The 23,551-nt window shown below is 40.1% G+C and overlaps 1 protein-coding gene across 5 annotated transcripts in view; it reads right to left on the bottom strand.

Annotated features, from left to right (window-relative positions):
* FRY (FRY microtubule binding protein) overlaps nucleotides 1-23,551 on the bottom strand; it is a 253,146-nt gene that overhangs the window by 177,021 nt on the left and 52,574 nt on the right. The gene's annotated exons all lie outside the window — the stretch shown is intronic.

Raw genomic sequence — 23,551 nt, 5'->3', positions numbered from 1 at the left:
ATTCACTGATTGTTAATCTCTCTGTATTTTCTACAAAATACTTAATTGCTAGCTACAATTTCCATATTCCTAAGGTTTTATTTCAAATAATCACAGTACATCACTATGCATATTTTAATAGTAATGAAGAAAAGAAAGAAGAATCAGTTTCCCAAGTACTTTTTGTTTCATATATTCTTGGTATCATCCTTCCAGATATTATTTCCTGGGAATAACAGCACTTCTTTTCTCACTTAGTGGAATAAATTTCCTGCAGTATCTCATAATTACAGTATCTGAGCCAAAATAGAGCTTGTCTGCTGCTGCTGCTTCTAAAAACTTTGTCAGCAATTACATTTGCACGTTATTTTTAGTTTCAGTATGCAGAATATTTGATGTTTGGATTGGAAACTGAGGAACACAAAGGTCATTGAAACCAAACTCCTGTGGTTCTCGCTGAAAATACGCTAAATGTCTTCTGTAAACACACCTCATCTAGAGATAAGGTTTTGTGTCCTCAATAATGGAAGGTTGTTGTGGAAACTCACTTTATAAACCTTCTTTCAACTCCTAAATGAAGTTTACTCAAAGCCAGTTTACACCCTTTTGTGAACATGGACTATCAGAAATGTTCAGAGTATCTCAGGTTTGATCTCACCAGCTATCAAAGAGATCTGATCAGCTCTTCCTCCCTATACTGTTAAATATCATCCCGTTGCTGTCAGGCCGGGCGCCCAACTTCTTTTGTGAGACCTCCCTGTCCCTGTCCCCCCCCAACAATGTCTCCTCATCATACCATCTCATTTTAACCGGCACACTCCAACTTTTTACAGTTAAAGTTAAATTTAATACCAAATACGGCAAGTCCCAAGACCTAGGACTGATGACTTCCTACCACCCCACTAATTGATTTTTCAGCAGAGACAATGCCAGGTAGGTTTGGAAGTCCTTATTCATCCTCACAAATGCTGCATTAATTCTTACGTTCAAGGATTTAAGTAATAATTTCCCCCGTGGTGCTACATCAAATGCTTTTCTGAAGATGACTGATATCTTATTTTTATCACAACTCTTTTGCTGAAAATAAAATTATGATGTTAATTTGCAAATAGTTGTTTTTCCTAAATGTGTGTTGGATTTTATCCAATTTTCAATTAAATCCACACTCTTAAATATAATCTCCCACCAAATTTTTTTTTCAAAGCCTTGAGGGTAGCTGAGGTCAAGCAGCCTCTCTGTTGATATAGATAATTTCCCCCCCATAAATTCTGTGATTTACAAGGCAGAATCTCTCTTTTGATAGATTCAACAAAAATTTTATTACCTGAGCTGCAACTTCATATGCCCACTCTTCCGTTATTATGAATGGGAATTTATCTGGTTTTGTAATGTGAATTTGAAGATCTTTGAGGTTTTTTTCTACCTCATAACTGATTTTTTGTTTTGTTTGTATTATTCCTCCTACTTCTGGGCCTCTACAAGGCCTCATCCTTATGGAAAATAAAGGCAAGGCATTCAGTTAGTGGTGTTACCTTATTCTTACTCTACCACTCATCCTCACTGGATACTGGACCCTTTAAAACTGATGTTCTTGTTTCAAAATTGTAAACAACCAAGGACGTTTAACCATTTGCTTTTAATTCCTTCAAATATTCTTACCCAGCTGAACTTTTGATAGTGTTCACTTTAAATTGACACCCTCTAACCTCCAAGCCACAACTGTCTTCGCTAACAATGAAACGGGGACTCTTCCAATAACTCTGCAGTCCTTTTCTGTAAGAATGGTGGAACATTCAATGAAATGTCTGGGACACCAGTTTAAAACAAAAGAAAGTGTTTCTTCAGGAACTTGTGAGCTTCTGGAACTTGTTGCTACTGGAGGTCGTGGAGGTAGACAGTATTAGCAGCTTCAAAATGCTGACAAAAAACACAGATTCAGGTCTATAAAGGATGCTAAAAGGACCAGGCAGGAAAGTACTCCCCTCTAACATCCCTAATACAGCAATGCAGGCGCTGGGATGTATATGAGAGGGATGGGCTGCAGGAAGCGGCTACGCCTGTGTGCACTCTTCCCAAACAGCGTTTTCTATTGCTGCTGTTGGGAGGGGAATACCAGGTGAGATGGGTGACTGGTGGGACCCCGTGGGATGCTCCCGAGAGTCTCATGTTTCCCTCCCAGGCAGAATGAAAAGTTCAAGATCCAATAATGTTCTGTCATTTGTCCTTCTTGGTCTTCACCAGTTATCAAGTCTAACCAGCACAATCTCTTCTTGGCTTTGCGATCATTTGGCGAAGAAATAAATGGGCTATCACACCCAAGGATATCTGGATTTGACTACTGTAAGTAGAGTTGTGTCTGGGATGTTAAAGTATCACCCAATGCCTACTTGCACTTCCCTGCGGACTAATGTTAAAAAGGCTATAGCTACCTTCAGCCTTCTCTCTAGGAGTGGCAGATCCCCTAGCGCCTTTTTTACTGACTTCCTCCAAAGTGATGTGGAGCCAAAGTAATTCCATTTCATGTATAGTAGTCTTTTTTTAACATTGCATCACAACATTACTATACAATGCAGAACCTCACTGCTTTCACCTTTTAGTATGCTTTCTGAGGAAGACATTTACCTATCATGCACTTCCACTGACAATATGCTGTTGTACTAAAATATTGAACAACTTAATGGATGTCTTAAGACAAAGCATATTAAAGAAAAATGCCACCACTCTTAGCATCATATGAAAGAGTTCATACAGAATACAAATTTTACATTGTGCTTCCTGATCTTGCAATTGTACTAAGGAGAGGTACAGACTAAGAAACTGCTTTCGGTCCACAAAGCAGTGTAATGACCTACAAGAGGAAAAATTGCCCCACTACTTTAATACAGGCATTCGCAGTGCAGTATTCAGCACTATTGTTAAAATTTACTTCAGGGCTGATACTCCTCTATTATCAGTTCTCCTTTAGAAAGTACTACCCAGAACATAAATGCCCCCAAATTTAGCTTTTGATCTAACAGCTTCTTTAAAATAAAAAGTATAGCCACTGAAAATCTTACTGATTTCTATCATTAAATAATCATAAAATATTAAAAAAAACTTTTAAGTGCTACTAAACTTCATTTAAATATTTGCCAGTCTAAATCTGCTCAAATAGGACATCCTCCAGATAAGATCATGGTTTTCCTCACATTTTGGAAACACTCCTAAAACAGGTATAACACACTGAAATGGCAGAAACAGCAGCATTCTAATATAGTGCTCTGAACTTATTTTAGGGAGGCTGACAAGACTAAGAAGTTCTGAAGTTATACAGCTTCCATTTTAATTCTTGCTGACTTTATGATATTTAGAATTTAATTACATATTCCAGGTTGTGAAAGATAGACAGGCATAAGCATACAAAATCTGTCAGTGTAAGTAAGCTTTCTGATGATGGATATTACAGTCTCACATATTTACAAATACAGTGGGCTTCTTTTTACGATATTACTACATGGGAGCTTATGACAAATTAATGACAATGTAACATTTTTTTCACCATAAGAAATCATAGATCTATAATGTAAGGCTTTTCATAGGTCTACCATCATGAAGCACCTGCTGATTACCATGATAATAGAAGAATTGTTTCAATTATGAACATCTGTATGTAACTCAAAGTCCACATTCGTGACATGCAGTGCACCTTCTGTTCTCTCATCTGCTTTCTCAGATCAGAGGTAGCACATATCCAGGAGCCTTGGGTACCTGGCTTACACCCTCCTCTGGCTGAACAAAGTCTGTGGAGTTTCCACGCCCCAACTTTGGAAAAAAAAAGTTGGGAGAAGCTGTTCGTCAGCATGGCCAGAAGTGTTCTCGTGAGCAGAACACTGCATGAACAGCTATTTTCATTGCAAAACATCTGAAAAATAGACTTCCAAAACTTTTACTCAGTAAAAGAAAAAGAATAACAAAAATACATACCACTGGAGGCATTCAGAGTATCTATCTTGAGGCATCCAGCTTAGATGCCTACGCTGGGAGGTGAGTGCCTTCAGCATGACTCAAGAGTTCCCAAGAGTTCCAGTACAGAGCACAATTATTTTCCGAAGCAGACCATTTCTCTTCACTGTCTACACATGATACTTAGGGCAACTACTTTTGTAAATTGGGTACTTTATTTACATTCTTAACATTTAGTAGCATAGGTACTCATATTGTTTACACTTTTAGTGACTATTTATAACAGTCATATAGGCAGTTTAGTCCTCTACATTCTGAGCAGTGCTTGCAGGAATCCTTAAAAAAGCACATGGAGATATGAACATAGCAGAGTCATTTCAGGGCTCATTCTAGCTTGGTATGAAAGGACCTATTTGGATTTTGCCATCTGAACTCTTCAGAATCTGAGGCAAAATGCAAAGAGTAGCTGAAGGCCTCCAAGAGATGACAGCAGTAACAAAGCAAGTATAAACTATAGATGCAAATTTTGTACACGTAATTTCCTTCCTAGTGCTCACACACTGATTGTCTTCTAGTTGCAGAAACCAATAAGTAGAAGAGTATGTTCCGTATTTGTTGCTAACAGAATGAGTCTTTTAACTTATGTAGCAAGTGATTATATTTTTGATCTCTAAGGACTCTTATTCAAACTCCATCAATAAACCACGGTGATTGTATTTATGAGTGCACAAATATCTGCTAACAGTACAAAGCCTCTCCTTGGCCTGCAGTGATACATCTTTATAACCCAGTCTGTCCTACAGTGTCATCCTGCAAGATAGGAGCACTTCAGCCCTAATCTAGCAAAAAACTTAAGCAAAACACAACTTTTTATTTGCCCAGCTTGTGCTTAATACCTTGCTTCTACCTTTGCTAGATGTCAATCATTCTGCTCCTGCCTAGCTCTCCACAGCTTCCAGGTAGTGATGTGGACACAGATTCCAAAGCCAAAAATAAGTTTACTGAACTGCTGGAAGTTTTAACATATTTTTTATTTTCTATGGCTTCACTAAGTCATACAGCTTTTCCTCCTTAATTTGGGTCAAAGGCTATGTCCTTTTAGCCAGATAGTGCTGTATGCTGAATTATACCCATGTCTCTGATTTCCACGTAATCAGCTTGGATTTACACTGGTACAGCTTGTATAAAAGTTTGGCTGTCTTGAGTTCTTCCCCCAAGCAATAAGTAAGGGCTGCTTATTAGGGTCTCTGTGGTTTTGATACAATCTAGTCCTTTTGGGCAAAATAAAGCAACCCTACAAAGAATGATTCCCAGATCAATTTGATTCCAGTGCAGAACACACCTAACAGATAACAAAAAGGATCTGTTATATTATCACATCCTGGGATATACTGCATTGCATTCATGATTTCACATTCCCTTCTTCAATAAAACTAATTGGAACCTCCTTATGATCTACTCTTGAAAGACTGTGCTAGCTTTCACATAGATACTGGTCATAGTCAAGTGGTATTCAGGTGCCTAAATATGGGTGTCTAGTGTGATTACAGCTACCCTAAGGTACGTGAGCTATTCACAGAGACTGGCAGATACGACATAAGACCTACATTAGATCCACAGCTTTCTGAAGCAGCTGGAGGCTTTATCCTACACACCTATGTTGAGGTATCTGATCTGCTCCCTTTGGTTTCAGAAGGAAAAAAAGAAACAATGAAAAAAATGACATGTCTTTGTATTATTTCATAGAATCACAGAATCATAGAATGGTTTGGGTTGGAAGGGACCTTAAAGATCACCTAGTTCCAACACCCCTGTAATGCACAGGGACACCTTCCACTAGACCAGGTTGCTCAAAGCCCCATCCAACCTGGCCTTGAACACTGCCAGGGATGGGGCAGCCACAACTGCTCTGGGCAACCTGTTCCAGTGCCTCACCACCCCCAGAGTGAAGAACTTCTTCCTTACGTCTAATCTAAATCCACCCTCTTTCAGTTTCAAGCCATCACCCCTTGTCCTACCACTACATGCCCTTGTAAAAAGTCCCTCTCCAGCTTTCTTGTAGGCCCCCGTCAGGTACTGGAAGGCTGCTGTAAGGTCTCCCTGGAGCCTTCTCTTCTCCAGGCTAAACAACCCCAACTCTCTCAGCCCATCCTCATAGGAGATGTGCTGCAGCCCCCTGATCATCTTCATGGCCCTCCTATGGACTCACTCAAACAGGTCCATGTCCTTCTTATGGTGGGGCACCCAGAGCTGGACACAGTACTGCAGGTGGGATCTCACAAGAATGGAGTAGAGGGGGAGAAACACATCCCTCGACCTGCTGGTCACACTTCTTTTGATGCAGCCCAGGATACAGTTGGCTTTCTGGGCTGCAAACGCACATTGCTGGGTCATGTTGAGCTTCTCATCAACCAACACCCCCAAGTCCTTCTCCGCAGGGCTGCTCTCAATCCACTCATCACCCAGGCTGTACCTGTGCTTGGGATTGCCCCAACCCATGTGCAGGACTTTGCACTTGGCCTTGTTGAACTTCATGAGGTTCGCACAGGCCCACCTCTCAAGCCTGTCAGGGTCCCTCTGGATGGCATCCCTTCCCTCCAGCGTGTCGACTGTACCACACAGCTTGGTGTTGTCAGCAAACATGCTGAGAGTGCGCTCAATCCCACTGTCCATGTCACCGACAAAGATGTTAAACAGCGCCGGTCCCAATACCAACCCTTGAGGAATACCACTCGTCACTGGTCTCCACTTGGACATTGAGCTGTTGACCGCAATTCCTTGAGTGCAACCATGCAGCCAATTCTTTATCCAGCAAGTGGTCCATCCATCAAACCCATGTCTCTCCAATTTAGAGACAAGGATGTCGTGCAGGACACTGTCAAATGCTTTGCACAAGTCCAGGTAGATGACATCAGTTGCTCTTCCCTTACCCACCAACGCTGTAACTCCGTCATAGAAGGCCGGCAAATTTGTCAGGCACAATTTGTCCTTAGTGAAGCCATGTTGGCTGTCACCAATCACATCCTTATTTCCCACGTGCCTTAGCATAGTTTCCAGGACGATCCGCTCCATGATCTTGCCGGGCACAGAAGTGAGACTGACTGGCCTGTAGTTCCCTGGGTCTTCCTTTTTTCCTGTTTTTACAAATGGGAGTTATGTTTCCCCTTTTCCAGTCAGTGGTAACTTCCCTGGACTGCCACAACTTCTCAGATACGATGGACAGTGGCTTAACCACTTCATCCTCCAGTTCCCTCAGGACCCATGGATGCATCCCATCAGGTCCCATGGACTTGTGCACCTTCAGGTTCCTTAGATGGTCCTGATCGTTATCTTCTCCTACTGTGGGCGGTTCTTCATTCTGCCAGTCCCTGCCTTTGCCTTTTGCATCTTGGATGGTGTGGCCGGAGCACTTGCCAGTGAAGACTGAGGCAAAAAAAAGGTTGTTGAGTAGCTCAGCCTTCTCCATGTCCCAGGTAACCAGGTCTCCCGGAGAGGGCCCTCATTTTCCCTAGTCTTCCTTTTATCACCAACATACCTATAGAAGCTTTTCTTGTTGCCCTTGACATCCCTGGCCAGATTCAATTCTATCAGGGCTTTAGCTTTCCTAACCTGATCCCTGGCTGCTCGGACAATTTCTCTGTATTCCTCCCAGGCTACCTGTCCTTGCTTCCACCCTCCGTAGGCTTCCTTTCTGTGTTTGGGTTTGTCCAGGAGCTCCTTGTTCATCCATGCAGGCCTCCTGGCGTTTTTGCCTGACTTCTTTGTTGGGACGCATCGCTCCTGAGCTTGGAGGAGGTAATTCTTGAATATTAACCAGCTTCCTTGGGCCCCTCTTCCCTCCAGGGCTGTATCCCATGGTACTCTCCCAAGCAGATCCCTGAAGAGGCCAAAGTCTGCTCTCCTGAAGTCCAGGGTAGCGAGCTTGCTGTGCGCCCTCCTCACTGCCCTAAGGATCTTGAACTTCACCATTTCATGGTCACTGCAGCCAAGGCTGCCCTTGAGCTTCACATGCCCCACCAGCCCCTCCTTGTTGGTGAGAACAAAGTCCAGCATAACACCTCTCCTCTTTGGCTCCTCTATTAGTTGGAGAAGGAAGTTGTCATCAACGCGTTCCAGGAACCTCCTGGATTGCTTCAGTCCTGCTGTGTTGTCCCTCCAACAGGTATTGGGGTGGCTGAAGTCTCCCATGAGGACCAGGGCTTGTGAACGTGAGGCTGCTCCTATCTGTCTATAGAGGGCCTCATCCCCTCTGCCCTCCTGGTTGGGTGGCCTGTAGCAGACCCCCACTACAACGTCACCTGTCCCTGCCCTCCCTTTAATCCTGACCCATAGGCTCTCAGCTGGTTCCTCATCAATCCCCAGCCAGAGCTCCATGCACTCCAGCTGGTCACTGACATAGAGGGCAACACACCTTCCTTGTCTCCTCCGCCTGTCCTTCCTAAAGAGCCTGTATCTTTCCATTCCAACACTCCAGTCATAAGAGCCATCCCACCACGTCCCCGTGACGCCAATAAGATCACAGCCCTGCAGGCATGCGCACGCCTCTGACTCCTCTTGTTTATTCCCCATGCTATGTGCGTTTGCATAGAGGCATTTAAATTGGGCCCCCCATGAAGCTGACTTACTGGCTGGAATTCCTTTGTGAAGTGACAAATCCACGTGTAAGCCAGCAATTAAAAAGGAATAATAGTTTTACATTTAAGCAGAAGAACCCACAGTATTTATATGTAGTGAGTTTATTTTCTTCAACTTGGCATTTGTTGAGTTTATGCACTTCTCCCCTTATATTAAAAGATCTACAAGGTTTTTTTGCTTTTCTTATTACAGTTCACATAACACAAAACAATTCAAGCCAAATATTAAAAAAGCAGCTTGTACACATGCTTTACTAATGTTCTCTGTTAAAATGAAAATCGAAATTGTTATCTAAATCAACTGAACTCTGTGTACCTATAATGTGCCATGATATAACAAGGTAAAATAAACATCTTGCTAGGGTCCAAATTAAAAGCACAGAATGACAGAAAGCGCTGCACAAAATAAGATTTCATCAAGCAAACCTAATTTAATGTGATAAGCTCTAAATAAAGCAACAGAAATCCTTAGTTTATGTCTCACTAGTCTTGCTGCACCATTTTATTTTGCCTTGTGTTTGTAACTGACTGTTAAGACATTGCCACCTAGTGATGAAAAGCAAAACAAGCAGAAGCAGTAAAACAGTAAATAATCATAGGAAATATATATTCACATTGTAAACTGTGTCAGAATGGAAGAGAGAAGCATAGAAATGAAGCACATGTCTATTTCTGGAGAAAGGATATCAGGCAATTACGGTACAATTATATAAAATAATTTAATAGGAGCCTATTAAATAGCATTTAATAGAATAAAATTAAAATATTTTAATAGATACATGGTAGATTCATGTATCACCCAGCTCCCATCCTCAGCTTGTTCAGTGAATTCGTAAGAGTGATTAAATAGGTTGTAAGGGGTTTGTGACTTATTTGTAAATAACAAATGATAACTAACTTCTAGGCATTTTGCAGAGGATTGATTAGTTAATGTTAGAATTACGCCTTCAAGATTCAAAGTACTACTGTCCTTCCCTTGACTTTGCTTTGGAGCTGTCAAACTGACATGTCCTCCTAGGACTCTGCCATTCAGCTCTGAGATTCTCCCTAGCTGAACAGTCTCTGGAAGCATCAGCCAGCCAGGAACATATTTCATTTGCCCAGACCTACCATAGACATGGTAAAAATATACCATCCTATAAGCCAATTTGAAATCTGCACCGCTACCACTGGGGCACGGACTCAGGCAATGCTGACACAAGAAATACTGCTGCGCAAGTCAAAATGCAGCCTGCATCCTGCAAGCACAGCCTACGGGCATCAGCAGGCATGAAGAATAACTTAAGTAGTATTTTCTTCCTGCTCTTCACCTTAGTTTCCAGCACCATCCCTAAGCAAGCTGTTTTCCATTATTTGAATCCTATAAACTTATTTCCTTCTCAGTTTTGTTACAAACCCCAATCTATATTTTAGAGACACGATTACACAGTATACTCTCCAAATGTCCCAGCATGACAAGTCAGAACTTCCTCATAGCAGGAAATTTCCAAACAGCCATTGATGGTGCCTCTAATTCTGGGTGCTTTTTTCAGAGATGAGATTTACTAACTGAACGCTGTATAATTTGCATTAGGTAACTTATGCCTAAGAGATTGGTACCAGGTCACACAGAGCCTTAGACAGAGGGAACGCAGGGGTTGTGGCTGTCCCTCTTTTCCTCCAGTTATGAAATTTCATTACACAACACACAGACTGAACCCTAAATGCTCAAAAATTGAGGGCTCTCATTAGGTTGTAATCGGGGCCTCTTCCACTGCCCTTCTGCGATGCAGTTATATCTCTTCTGTCCTCCTCACAGCAAGCTCTGCGGGAGGGCAGAGAAGTAGAAGCCAGGAAGGGGAAGGGTTGGAGCATGTCCATCACTATTCATAGAATCATAGAATTATTTGGGTTGGAAGGGACCTCAAAGATCATATAGTCCAACCCCACTGCTGTGGGCAGGGACATCTTCCACTAGATCAGGTTGCTCAAAGCAACCTGCTTCTTTTTACAGGGTCTTTAGGGGTGGCTAACAATTACTGCATGTTACTATAACTGAGACCATAACACTTCCCAGCTTTTCTTCTCCTAATTCTCATGCTCACCATTAGCAGGCACACCCTGAGGTTCAGGCACAGATTTCTGCTTCTCCCAGGGCCGTGGAACCAGGGCAACCCCCCCTCTCCCCTCCTTCCCCAGGCAGGCAGGAGGCAGCCAGCTGGGAACCTGCCTTGGAAAAGGTAAAGCTCCTGACTCTTCAGAGAGGTGATGGGAAGCAGAGGGAGGCAGACAAGGAGGAGGTTGTACCCACTCGGAGGGGCGAGCTGATGCCAAAACCAAGGCATCTGTAACACAAACACAAACCACATCACATGCTTTAGCTTTCCTGATTTTCTTTCCCTTGTAGAATGAGATGTTCAAAATACTCATTTTCCACAAATGAGTAAAAATTTCCACCTCCCTGTAACATGCTGCACGTGTACGATGTTTTCATTGATTATCTAAGTAGGAGGAGGAATTTTCAGTGCAGTAGTTCCAATTTGCTCTCAAATACTAGTCCACCCCTCAGACAGTTCTTATCTCAATGTATGCACTTCTTGCAGTGTGATTTTATACACAAATGTTTTCCTGAATCTCAAATACATTTACAGATACATTTTTTCTCCTAATTCTGCCACAGCAGTTTTTAAAGCTTTCCCTGGCTTTAAATAAGATGGTCTTGTGATAAGCTACTTGCTTGTTCTTTTTTTAAACTTTCCTTTCCATTCTCCAGTTTTGTCTTTAATTATTAACACTTCTTCCTTTCTGGCTGACCTATTTGGATACTCACACCTCAACATTTTCATTACTCTGTAGAAAGGTATCCTTCTGCTTATGTCCCTTTGCTCCACTAGCAACATCAACCTTAGAAGAGACGTTGATTTTTTACTTCTCTCATAAAATGAGAATAAACCTGTTGGAAGGGTTTCAACCAACTTCCATCTACTGTGTATCAAGATGAGATGGACATGGGATCAGACTCTACTACATTTGCTGCCTCTTACACCTTCCTATCAGGTATCATGCTCTGCCCGCTATCAGAGAGAGGCCGTCAGACCAGCCAGGCATCGGCTCTGAGCTGGCACACACGTGCCCGTGTAATGTAAACACCTCCACGGTTCCCTCAGATGGGTCTTATGCATACAGTGTTCACTCTGAATTATTCAAAAAAATGCTACCTCTTGCAACACCTGTGTAAGAAATACCCAGCTGAAACAGGGAAACTGAGCCCCGTCAGGATTAGCTGACCTTAGATAACTAACAACAGTTTTTACCACTCTTTCTGATGATGAAGCATCAAATTTTATGTATCACTGCATCAGCTTTCCCCACTTCCCTGACACGTACTGCCACATACCATCTCAAACAAGATTACATTCTTCAGAGGAGGACTCAGGCCTTTGCTGTGAGTGAAGTGCTTGGCATAGCTAGAGCCCTGGCTCATTATGGGATAAGGAGCTTTTTTCTCATTTTACTCAGAAGTGCTAACAGAAAGATCCAAAGTTCAGGTTCGGGTAGCTCAGACTACTGCTACCCCCAGTTAGACCAAGGGGCCTAATGACTCAGCTGGATAACATCTACAACTTTTAAAACCTCTTTTTTGTTTCAAGGTGGGAAAAAGTAACGCTTCAAAAATCAGGATTACCTAAGAAGTCATGCCAGGTGATAGACCAAAAAAGAATACTTTTCTTTCCCTGACTGCAGTTTATAAATAGAGCATGCACATGAACTAGCTCACTTGATACCTTTAATAGCTAGGCTGTCAATCACCATGCCCTTCATCCTTTTGAAAATACTTCTATATATCCAAAGTAAACATAAATAGCTACCAGCAAACATCTTCATGATTCAAACCACTGGCTGTTTGAGAGCAACTTTATATAAACAACTGCAGTGAGGTAGTGTCAGGAAAAATCAGGCCATATGATTTTACAGTGAAAATTTCTGTTTCTCATGGTTGTTTTTCCTTCGTGTTCCTCCACGTTATGTGCAGGTGACCCTTTGGTTACAGCTTCTGCCTTAGCACTCTCCTGTTACTACTCAAAATAATTTTCTTCATTCTTCAAAGAACTGATGCCAGTAAACCATCTCAATCCCAATCAGTTGTTGAAGGAAAAGTGTCTTGTTTTCTGTAGTTTTGAAATCCCTTTCCGTATAACCCTCCTAGGCAAGTGCTGGTGAGATACATACAGGGTTTACTGTGTAATACTCTTACTTGCACAATGGCATGCCTAGATGCTGGCTAGATAGGAGGTAACACTTTGGTTAAAGAAAAAATCTCACTGGTCTTACTTTAAGAACACTTGTTCTGACTTGCAAAATCCTTTTCTATATTTTTTTTTTTAAAGTATAGGGAAGCAAAACTTTTTTTTTTTTTAATTAAAACATTATCTATAAGGATGTATTGTTTCACCTCTTGAAGTAACCTGTGGCAGGAGAGATCTCAATTTCAGAGAGTGTTTTACTTTGCTGGTTTTTTTCCCCCCTCAACATAGTACTTTTTAAGTGATGACCACTTGTGCAAGCGCTCTCCCTTGCTGTGGTGAAGGTTTTGCAACAGCAACTCTTCCATCTGGGCACAGGCAATAGATTAATAGAGCTCCAGCATCCTCCAACTTGCCGCTTCTCTATACAAGCACCAGTATCCTCACAGAGGCCAAGTTAGGTATACATGCAGTCTTTGTAATTTGGTCTCTTATATCCTTCAAAGTCCGTCCCTTCCTGCTAACCTAAAAAACATCTTGGTTTTCTGAGAGCTATGAGGTCTAACACAGCTCCCTGCTTATGTTGGAAAAAGGCAAATGACCTTCCTGTTGAAGAGGGTAATGTTACTCAAGGTTTCTCTCATGCTACAAGTCAATGGAAATCGCAATTTAGTGAAAAAATGTACAAAACAAAACCTATGATCTGCTTTCTATTAACTAAAAGAAAAAACACTATTTGGGGCTTAGCACCCAAGGAAGAAAGCACAAAAAGATAAGTCACATTTTAAATTGAATGATTTCCTAGTAAAGACAGTAGTAATTATAGTTACTTTAACTACACTTAAAATGATTAATGATTTTGAGTCACCACAGGCTAGATTTCAAAGGTATTTAGCTCCTGAAATACCTAACAGTTGCTTTGTAGATTATTAAGTGCCTAATCTGGTTAAGTATCAAACTCCCAGTACTTCCTTGTCCACTGCATCATTAAAGGCTTTGAAAATCTAAACTCATTTTTTTTAAAGTTATTAAAATGAGTAAATCTCATCCTCTCCCATTTTTTTTCTTTCACCAGATCAGAAAAGGAAGATAGGTTCTTTCTTTTTCATCTCTGGATTGGCTTCTCAGCCGTGAAATGAAATCTAAAATAAAGGACATATAACTGAAAGCAATCCACTGACACAGAATACTTTTATTCAAGTATCTGAATAGGATGCTTAGATCTGGAGAAAACCTAGTTAATTTTTATAACAACCTAATTCAAAGGAGAATGGTGATCGTAAAAAATAACACCTGGGATTCACCTGCTTTGAAATCTTGCAGTGGAGCTGCAAACAGCACTGGGCTGCAGTTCTGGATGTGGAACTTGAGCTCACGCTTGGGCAGGTACTGGTGCTCAGTGACACCATATCCTCCCAACTCACGCAGGGCACTAACACACGAACCTTGCCTGAACTCTGCCACAGATCAAGGGAGGTCATCGCTAGCTACTGACTAATTCAGTGAACTAAAAACATAGCATCAGCACAGACAGAATCCTTTATAAAATGGAAACTTCTCCAAGAACATAAGGATACTTCTTCCTTTTCTGATGATACAACAGATTTCACCCAGGGTGTGTTTTCGTGTTTGACTTAAGCTAATCTAAGATTGTGCTACTGTTGGAAAAGCTGTGAAGTCCTCCCATTCTCTCCCTTTCCCCCACAATTTCCATCAGGTCTCTTTACAGCGGCACTAGTTAGGAGCAGAAATTTGATATGGGTGGTGTGTGTCTATGTTTTTAGGAATATGGTTGGGGCTGCAGTGTTAATTTCAGCTGATGAATGAAGTTATGAGTCTCCCCACAGAGGCACATGATCACTATGGTCAACACAAGGGAGGCTGCATGGGTGTTTAGGTGGGGAAAAGCAGCAGAGGAAAATAATGCTTCTAAATTGAAAAAAAATGTTCAAAAAATCAAAGATATACTTTTCATAGGTATTACGTGGTTAAACAGCTTTCTCAACTGCTCATATGCATTTACAAACACCTATAACAGGTACTGCATTTTATGGTAAGAACATTCTTCCAAGCCACTTTTCTGGCTCAGCCCTTAGTAAACTCCAGGAACAGATACATTCTAGCTATAATTGCAAGATGCATGGCCAGACAACGAGCTTGAAGATTTTAAAAGCCAGAATGGACAGTGATAATCAGTCTGATCTCCTGCATAGGTCAGGCCAGAGAATGTCTTTATTTCTGGTCTATGTACAGTAATTCAGAGTAGCCAGACAAATCAGAAAAACCTTCTGGCAGAGCTATTACAGGTAATGCTAGATCCAGGTTAAACTATTTGCAAATGCTAAAATAAGTATTTATGGAGTTAGCTCTAGTCTATGAGACACAAACATAACATTTCACATATACTTACACATGCAACACCATTAATTCTCAATAATATACAATCAGATTAAAATAATTAATCTAAGATACCCACCTATGTGGACAACAGGCTGTACACTATTATTAAAAAGCAACTGCTGCAACTCATATTTGTTTCTGTGAGGTTTCATCAGCAGTTTACAATATTAAGCTGATATAGAACCCTACGTTGCCTACTCCATATATGACACAAAGAAAATCAGATTGAAAATGCCATAAAGAGAAAAATAAAGAAATTTTATTCACAAAATACATAGAGAATCCTAAAACAAAATCCACCCATTTCTGGGGGTATGGGAATATAAATGCAAATTTACAGGGTTTTGGTGCAGATTTCTTCTCTGGGATAAACACTGGTGGCAGAACAGCCCACACAGACTTGCTCTGCCAGCAGGCAGAATCCAGCTAATGAAATGTAGAAGGGAGGAAGGTCAGTTCCAGATAAAAAAGCAGCATACCTAGCCGAAAGATCCTTTATTATCAGTTCGTCAGTGCAGTTGTTGTGCACATGGACACTCAGCTGACAATCTGTACCTAAAGTGAATTTGGACTGCTGAATAGAAGGTATAGTGATCTTAAAAAAAAAAAAAAAAAAAAACACACAAACAAAAAAACCCCCATGAATTAAATATCTCAGATATGCTTTACTGATCAGTATATATGCGCATACATATTATTCCCTTTTAATGTGTTTCTCTGGGGATATGGAAAGGAGCTTCCATGCAGCCACCTTCTCCTTTCAGATTCATCTTAAATACCGAAAAATCCAGAGGTCTTTACAAAGAAGTGTACTTGTAATACAGGAAATTAAATGAATGTGCGTTCAGCACCTGATTGATGCAAAGAAATAGTGCTGAGCATGCTAAAGAGTATTAATTTGAACTGAAGATAGTTAAATGAACATGTGTCATTCATATTGTCAATACACATAACTACTTTTATTCCCTTTTCACAATGGTTTGTTTGCATCAAGATCATCCACAAAAATTCTGAGAGAAATCTTATTTTGCCCTTCACAAAACAATAAAGCCTTCAAACGGACAAAATCCCCAGCTCTTTGAAAGGTCATTCTAGACTGCGATGTCTTGGTGTCTCCTGAAACTTAGAGGATATCTTCACAACAGGGACATATTGTGCTGTTGTACATACTGTGTGTGCATTACACAGATTCACCACAGTCAAATGCAGAACACCGTCTGTGACATTCATTTCTTCTAGAGTTGCTCTAAACAGGGGCAACAAGTGAAAGAAGATAGTGCTGTCCATTCAGTTCTGGGGGAAACTTCACTAGAAGCCAACTGATGATACAACATTGCACCAAAATACTGTTAGAGGTCCCATTTCTTGTTAACATAACTGTCTGTCATTTAAGCTCTTAAGTAAATACTATGCATACAATATTTTGTATTTTAATGTTTTCCAGCATTCTGCTAGGCATGAATGGATGGGGATGTAAGATAAGGGATTTGTTGGGGCTTTTCTTAACAATAAGGGGAAATAAGGATGTTGCACCGTGTACCTAACGTGCCAGAATACCCACAAGAAGTTACTTAAAGCAGTTCAGAGCTCACAGAGCAGAAAACAGGACTGTGGCAGCTGGCATCACTGCTAGTAACAGTCTCTATCTTTTGCAGGCGAGGCTACCTGGTTGGCGATAAAGTGCAGGATAAGTTTCACAGCATTGATGGAATACCAAACAAACTGTTGAGTATAAAGAGTCACTTTATGTTCAATGTGTTTGAATTTTGTATTAGTAAACATAACATTGGGAGTTTTTAAAAGAATCAATCAAGCTTTATTAAGAATAACGTTAAATAAGTGTTCATGAATGTGGACAAACATTGTAACTAATAATTATTAAAAAAGACAACAGTAACTTACGATTGAGAAGCACACAAGCCCCATGCTTTATTATTTTAAAACCTAAGGTTTCAGAAATAATCATGTCATAATTTTGAGACCTTGGCTTATGAATCACCAGTGTAGGGGCAAGTAACATTGTCTGCATGGAAGAAAGACTTGGTGGTATCAATCTATGAAAGAATGGAAGCAATTCACCCCTTCTCTCTTCCTGTATGTCTGTACATGGTCCCTTGCTTGGCTGGAAGGGAGAAGCTAAAGGTAGACTACAGAGGTGGACTTACTTGACTTAATGCAGATGTTGACAGTATAACCCCATTTCAGCTACTCAGCTTGGATGTGTTAGAGTCAATATAAAGAAATAAGAACTGGTTTATCTCATTTTAATACTGACATCTACAACAGATCACATGGATTAAACTCTAATAATACCTGTTTCTCTCCAATGACTGTAAACCGAGCTTGAAGTGACTAGCTTAGGCATGGACATCTATTCAGCAAATGTCTGAGTTTGTAAAGATGACACCCCAGTTGTCCAGATCAGAAAACACTCCCTAGTTAAAACCCCTAAAATAGTGATGCTGGCTTTCTCCACAGGCTCCTCCTCTTTCGGGACTAGCAAGCCTTTTAAGATGCAAAGCCACTAGGAGAGCACAAAGCAACTTCTTACTATCTTCAGCTTGAAGCACAATCTATTTATTTCTGCTTATAAATACAGACTACTTATTTCCCTAAACACTGTTTTAAATACTAAATTTAGCCACCTATACCTAAAATCAGGATCAAAGTGAAAGTCTGAAACCACCTAATAAAAAGGATGATAAATTTGTTGAAGGAACTGCACCTGTTCCTTCTAGACCTCTACTGTGAGAGCGGAGCAATGCTATTGCACATGGAAGTTCCTTCTGCTATTCCTCCCACAAGTACCAGGAGCGGAGGAAAGCAAAGGAGATGAGAACAGAAAGGTGTCTGCAACTCCTGCAACAATGGGCATTGCCTACAAGCAAGACACAATGAAGTTTAGTGTAGGTCTATAGAATTTCTTGACAGTTTTACCATTTATCTTTCACAAAAAGCAAAAAAAAGTAGATGATGCTTTCTGGTAATATTTAGTGGGGAAGATGGCCAATAAAAAGAAGAATCAGGAAATGCCTAAACTATTACAATATTCTTGGAAAGTAGAGTAAGAGAATTGGTATACCTATTTTCAGTAATACAGAGTACATTATGAAACAAAGTACTTGTAGAAGTAGTAGGGGAAATATTGAACAAAACTGTGGTAAATTCGTATTAACATTATTTTTCCTTTTGTTGAGCTTCCCGAGATTCCTGTTAAACGGTACTGGCCTCAGTATCGACCCCTGGGCTACACCGTTAGTGACTGACCTCCAACTAGTCTTTGTGCTGCTCATCACAACCTGGTCAGCCCGGCAGTTCAGTTTTCAACCCACCTCACCATCCATTCATCTAGTTTGTATTTCATCATTTTGTCTATGAGGATGTTGCAGGAGATACTGTCAAAAACCTTTCTAAAGTTGAGATAAACAGCATCCTTTGCTCTGCCATCATCCACCAAGCCAGTTACCTTGTTTTAGAAGGCTATCGAGTTGGTAAAGCATGATTTCCCCTTCATACAAACATGCTGACTGCTCCCAGTCATCTCCTTCTCTTATGTTTGGAAATGGGCTATAGGATCATTTACTCCATCACTTTCCCAAGGATTATGGTGAGGGTGACCAACCAGCAGTTCCCTGGATCCTCTTTCTTGCCCTTCTTGAAGAAAGGAGTCACATTTTCTCTCTTCCAGTCCTCAGGAACCTCCCCCGGTTGCCACAAGCTTTCAAAGACTATCAGGACTGGCCTGACAGTGACATTAGTCAGCTTCCTCAGCACTTGTGGTTGCATCCTATCAGGTCCCATGGACTCATGTATGGCCAGTTTGCTTAAAATGTTCCCTAACCTGTTATCCCTGTACCAAGGGTAAGTCTGCCTTAGTTCAGGCCTTCCTACTGGTCTCTGGGACCTGGGATTCCTGAAGGCCTCCTGAAGGTAAAGACTGAGGCAAAGAAAGCATTGACTACCTCAGCCTTTTCCATTTCCATCACCATCATTCTTCTTGCTGCTGAATGAAGTTTACAGAGCCAGCGAGACCTCTTTCAGGATGGGCTTTCAAGTTGGAGGAATCAAAATATAACAATAGATTATGCAGAAGTATTCTTAACCTTGAAACCAGATACAGGACAAACTGTAACACTACTCTTACTTAAGAGTCCCATAACATTTAGTATGACAAATCTAAACTTGAATTACATTATTACTGGTTTCTAAAGGGCGAACCGCTGATTTTCTAGTTCCAGAATGGATTTAGAATCAGACTTATACACATACACTTTGTTTATCCTCAATCCGCTCAGCAGAAAATGAAATACGTTTCAGACCCTGAAATTTCATGTTGTGAGCTTAATAAAGTTTCTGGTATTCTGCTTTTCTTGTCATCCTTCTTTCACCCTGACATCTTTGTGTCATAGTAAAACCTCTGCTGCAGATTAGACTTTTTACTTCGGAGTAGAGCCTCAGCATCTAGTGGAAATCTAATGCTTGAATTATTCTCCATAACAGGAGTCAATAACTCCATGATAAATCTAAACAAGCCCTCTCAGAAGTACTTTAAGATGACTCATTGAACAAACTGGTACTGTGTTTTATTGGCCTTTGTAGTCATTAAAGTTACATCTTGCTGGACAGACTGGCGATTCAACCACGTTAGACCACAAACGCCATGCCTATATTAATACCTGGGGCTGTTCTCTGGTCATGAGGCCAGATGGCACGAAACAGCCTACAAGCACACAGTAAAACATTATCTAAATGCTGTGGCAATATCCAACTTTCTCTTGATTCCTCAGCTCTTGCCAACTTCTAAACTGTGCCTGAGAATTGTTAGGGGAGGCTGCAGGTTGGTCCAGGCAAAATGGGGAAGAAGTGGAGCACCTTTGCTAGAGAGGGATTTCTCTGACTTATATACAAGGAACAGGAGAGAACAGGCAGGCTGGCAAGAGATTGTCTAGTTTAAAGATCCTAAACAAAGTAGGAAATACAGGACAATAGGAAAGATGACACTTGTCGACTGCCCCCTCCTTACTAATATGCAGACTAAACATTATGATTAAAAATTATTTTGCTAAACCTTTATCTTTTGCATCACAAATCACCCCAGAAACGGTTTATTAGGAAGAGCAGATAATTCACAACAAAGTCAGCATAATGATGCACAGTAACATGTTCTGCAACTAAAGCATGTTGCCCTTAGCCACCGTGAAACTGCAGAAACAGTAACTCCAAAGACACAGAGCAAAACCCCACGGAAAGTCACAGCAATACCCTCAGGCAGTTCTAAAACAAACAAATAAACAAAAACCCCACTACACAGCCAGGTCCTTGGAAGAGGAGCCACTAGATTGCATCACGCACAATATATATTGCTTATCTACAGAAATTTTTTTCCTGGAAACAGTAATGTCTTCCAGTAACAGATGGGAAAGATTTCTTATTTTAAGAAATTTTAAATCTAAGTGCAACTTAAGTATATGATTAAAAAGCATGAACAGATGTTTGTTGGGTCTTCAAAATTGTATCTGATTATAAAACTGCATTCCAACGTTGTGTAGCAGCTAGACGTTAGTATATCCTGTGCAAGAGAATTTAAATTGATCTCATCTTGTTAAGCACTGTGCAATTTCAACTTCCCAGAAAACCCAATATAATAATGTCCTCAGCTCCTCAAGTTCCTAATTTAAGATCCAATCCCCAAAATTCATAAAAATCACATTCCAAATTAGCCAGTCTTAATTAGTAGCAATAAAGAAAATTAATATGAGAGATACAGTTGATGAAATTTGTTCTTTATAAAAACCTAAATATATGAACTCAGTATTTGTCTGCTTACACTGGTTTACCAGAAGTGCCATAAGGATTTCATTTCACTATCAGGGCATCTTTCACGATGAGCAGCAGTACAAAAAAAATCTTCCAGCTAACTCTAATTAAGTTCAAGGAGTTTTCATTAGGTAGTCTTTTGTAATTAAGATTAATTGTATTATCTACACCCATCTGCAGGTAAAACAGTCTCTGAACCTAAACAGATTAATAAAATACCAACACTTTAAACTTTATTGAAATTAAGTAAGTATTTTCAGAAACTCCTAAACTTTTTGTTGTTGTTGTTTAAATTCAGGTACAGTAAGACAGCAAAGAAATGAAAATGAAGAAGACACTGAGAATTTTTATTTCAGAGATTCCAAGACTATCAGGTGATTTAACTTGAATACAGCATGCTCCTATTAAATGTGTAAGGCAAGGTAAAGTATAAATAGCTGAAAGGAAAACAGTTACCTACCAAATGCACCCAACAAGTCTACAAAAGTATCTACAAGTAAACAAGCACTACAGAAGAAATATATTTTGAGTGATTTATACGCAGTCCATAGACCCATCTGACTGTCGAGAACATACTTCAATGTCATTAGCTACATTAGCTTATGTGAAGATTGCACCTCAGAAGAGGAACAAAATATACATCAGGAAGAAGGTTAAATCAAAGCCATTATGATAACCTTTAAGTCTAATTCTTTTAAAACATTTTACTTGGTTGATAAGATTTTGATTACAGCAGATGCACTACTGTGAGACTTTAAAAGCAATGTCTTTCATGTAATGAAATTATATGTATTTCTCAACTCTATGAAAAAAATTGTTGTAGACAATCTTTCCAATCCATTAGCACAAAAATAATTCTTTATGGGCCAAAGATGGACATATTTTTATGGAGAGTCTGCCCTTTAAGGTGCATCTTAAATGAGATAAAGAGAATAAAAGATTCTATTGTCTCATGACGGCCAAAGAAAGAATTACTTAAAAATAATGTCAACAAACCCTCCTTGATTTACCACACATGAAAAGTAGTTAAGGCTACTACCATTTGATGTAAAGAGTGACTGGCTTGTTCTTCAATCTTTGAAAACATTCTTGTATGTTTCCTATTTTGGTAACATTTCTTAGGACTCTGATTTTCTATTTTAAAATTCAATACATTTTATATTAACATACTTTTTTTGGAGATAAAACCAGTGTTGAATATTAAGTCAGTGCTCCTTCTTGAAAATTATATAAATGTACAAAAGTAAGAGTCTGTTATGTTTCCCAGAAGGTGAACATTCAGCACAAGTTTTAAAATTTCACTCTACACTTCTAATCATTATCCTCTAGATAGGACATAACGGAGAGCCAAAGTGTCAAACTGGCAAACCATGTTACTAAACCAGATTCTTTTTCACATGCTATTTCTAGAGCAGCACGCACAGAAACTTGTGCTGAAATCAGGAAGCAAGTGCTGTAATTCCTTCACAAGGTCTTCCAGCACAGCGAAGTCTATAAACCCTTACACACCATAAGATTTGAGGTGTATTACTGTGTGTACAATGGGGTTTGTTCACTTGAACTCTGGAGTCTTTGCTTTGAAGTGGAGTCTTAACATCTGTAACAACTGATGGTGGCAATCTAAATCTAGGAGACAACAGTTTTTAAAACAAACAACAAATCAGAAAACAAAAATGCAAGCCACAATAGCAGAAGGAGCCTTCTCTGTCTTAACCTCACCTTCCTCCCTATCTTCCCCCTCATCTTCACATTCAAGTCACTCTCCAATGGACATAGAGAGCTTCCTTTATGTCCCAAATACAACTTAAAGGTGAGGCAGCATCTTCATCACTTCCCTACAAGAACATTAGGAAATGAAACTCCACAGTACCTAAAATACCAGTGAACCCAAGAAGAAAAGTTTGACAACATGCATATATTACAGCAGACTTCAAAATGCAGAATACAGAGCTTTCCTCTGAATCATCAACCCATCCTTTCTGAAGAAAATGACACTTAAAAAAAAACCATTCAAGAACTAAAATGCTGAAGAGTATATTAAGTGATATATGTAGAAATACGTAAGTGAACATAAAAATACAGAAGGCCGAGAGAAAAGCAAGACATTATCAATTTTATAATTTCTATTAATAAAGCAGTGGTCACTCACCCAGATCAATGGGTGGACACACACACGCAACTAGCAATGTACCAATTTTATAGCATGGTGGCGTATCTTAACATAAGGCTCAATAAAACACAGTAACATACAGAACTGATGCCAGTTTACAATATGAACAGCAAATAAAAAAATGCAACACCCCCCTCCCCGTGCATTTTCAATCAGCAGAATGTCTTGTTAACAGTATTAAGGGGAAACCAAGCCAATTTTTTCAAGTCAGGAAGGGAAGAACTTTGGAACAAGCCAGTCTTGCCTTCCCTTCTGCTCTCAGTGGATGATACTTGTAAAATGCAGCACCAACACAAGACATTCTACCAAACTTCATTGTGCAGGGTGACATAAGTGCCATAAGTGAACAGCAATTATCCTATGCAGATTACAAGCATACGTTATTA

This window comes from Harpia harpyja, chromosome 17, assembly GCF_026419915.1.
Source record: "Harpia harpyja isolate bHarHar1 chromosome 17, bHarHar1 primary haplotype, whole genome shotgun sequence".
Lineage (NCBI taxonomy): Eukaryota > Metazoa > Chordata > Aves > Accipitriformes > Accipitridae > Harpia > Harpia harpyja.
The sequence above is the reverse complement of the archived record's forward strand: the minus strand, read 5'-3'. Positions and strand labels throughout refer to the sequence as shown.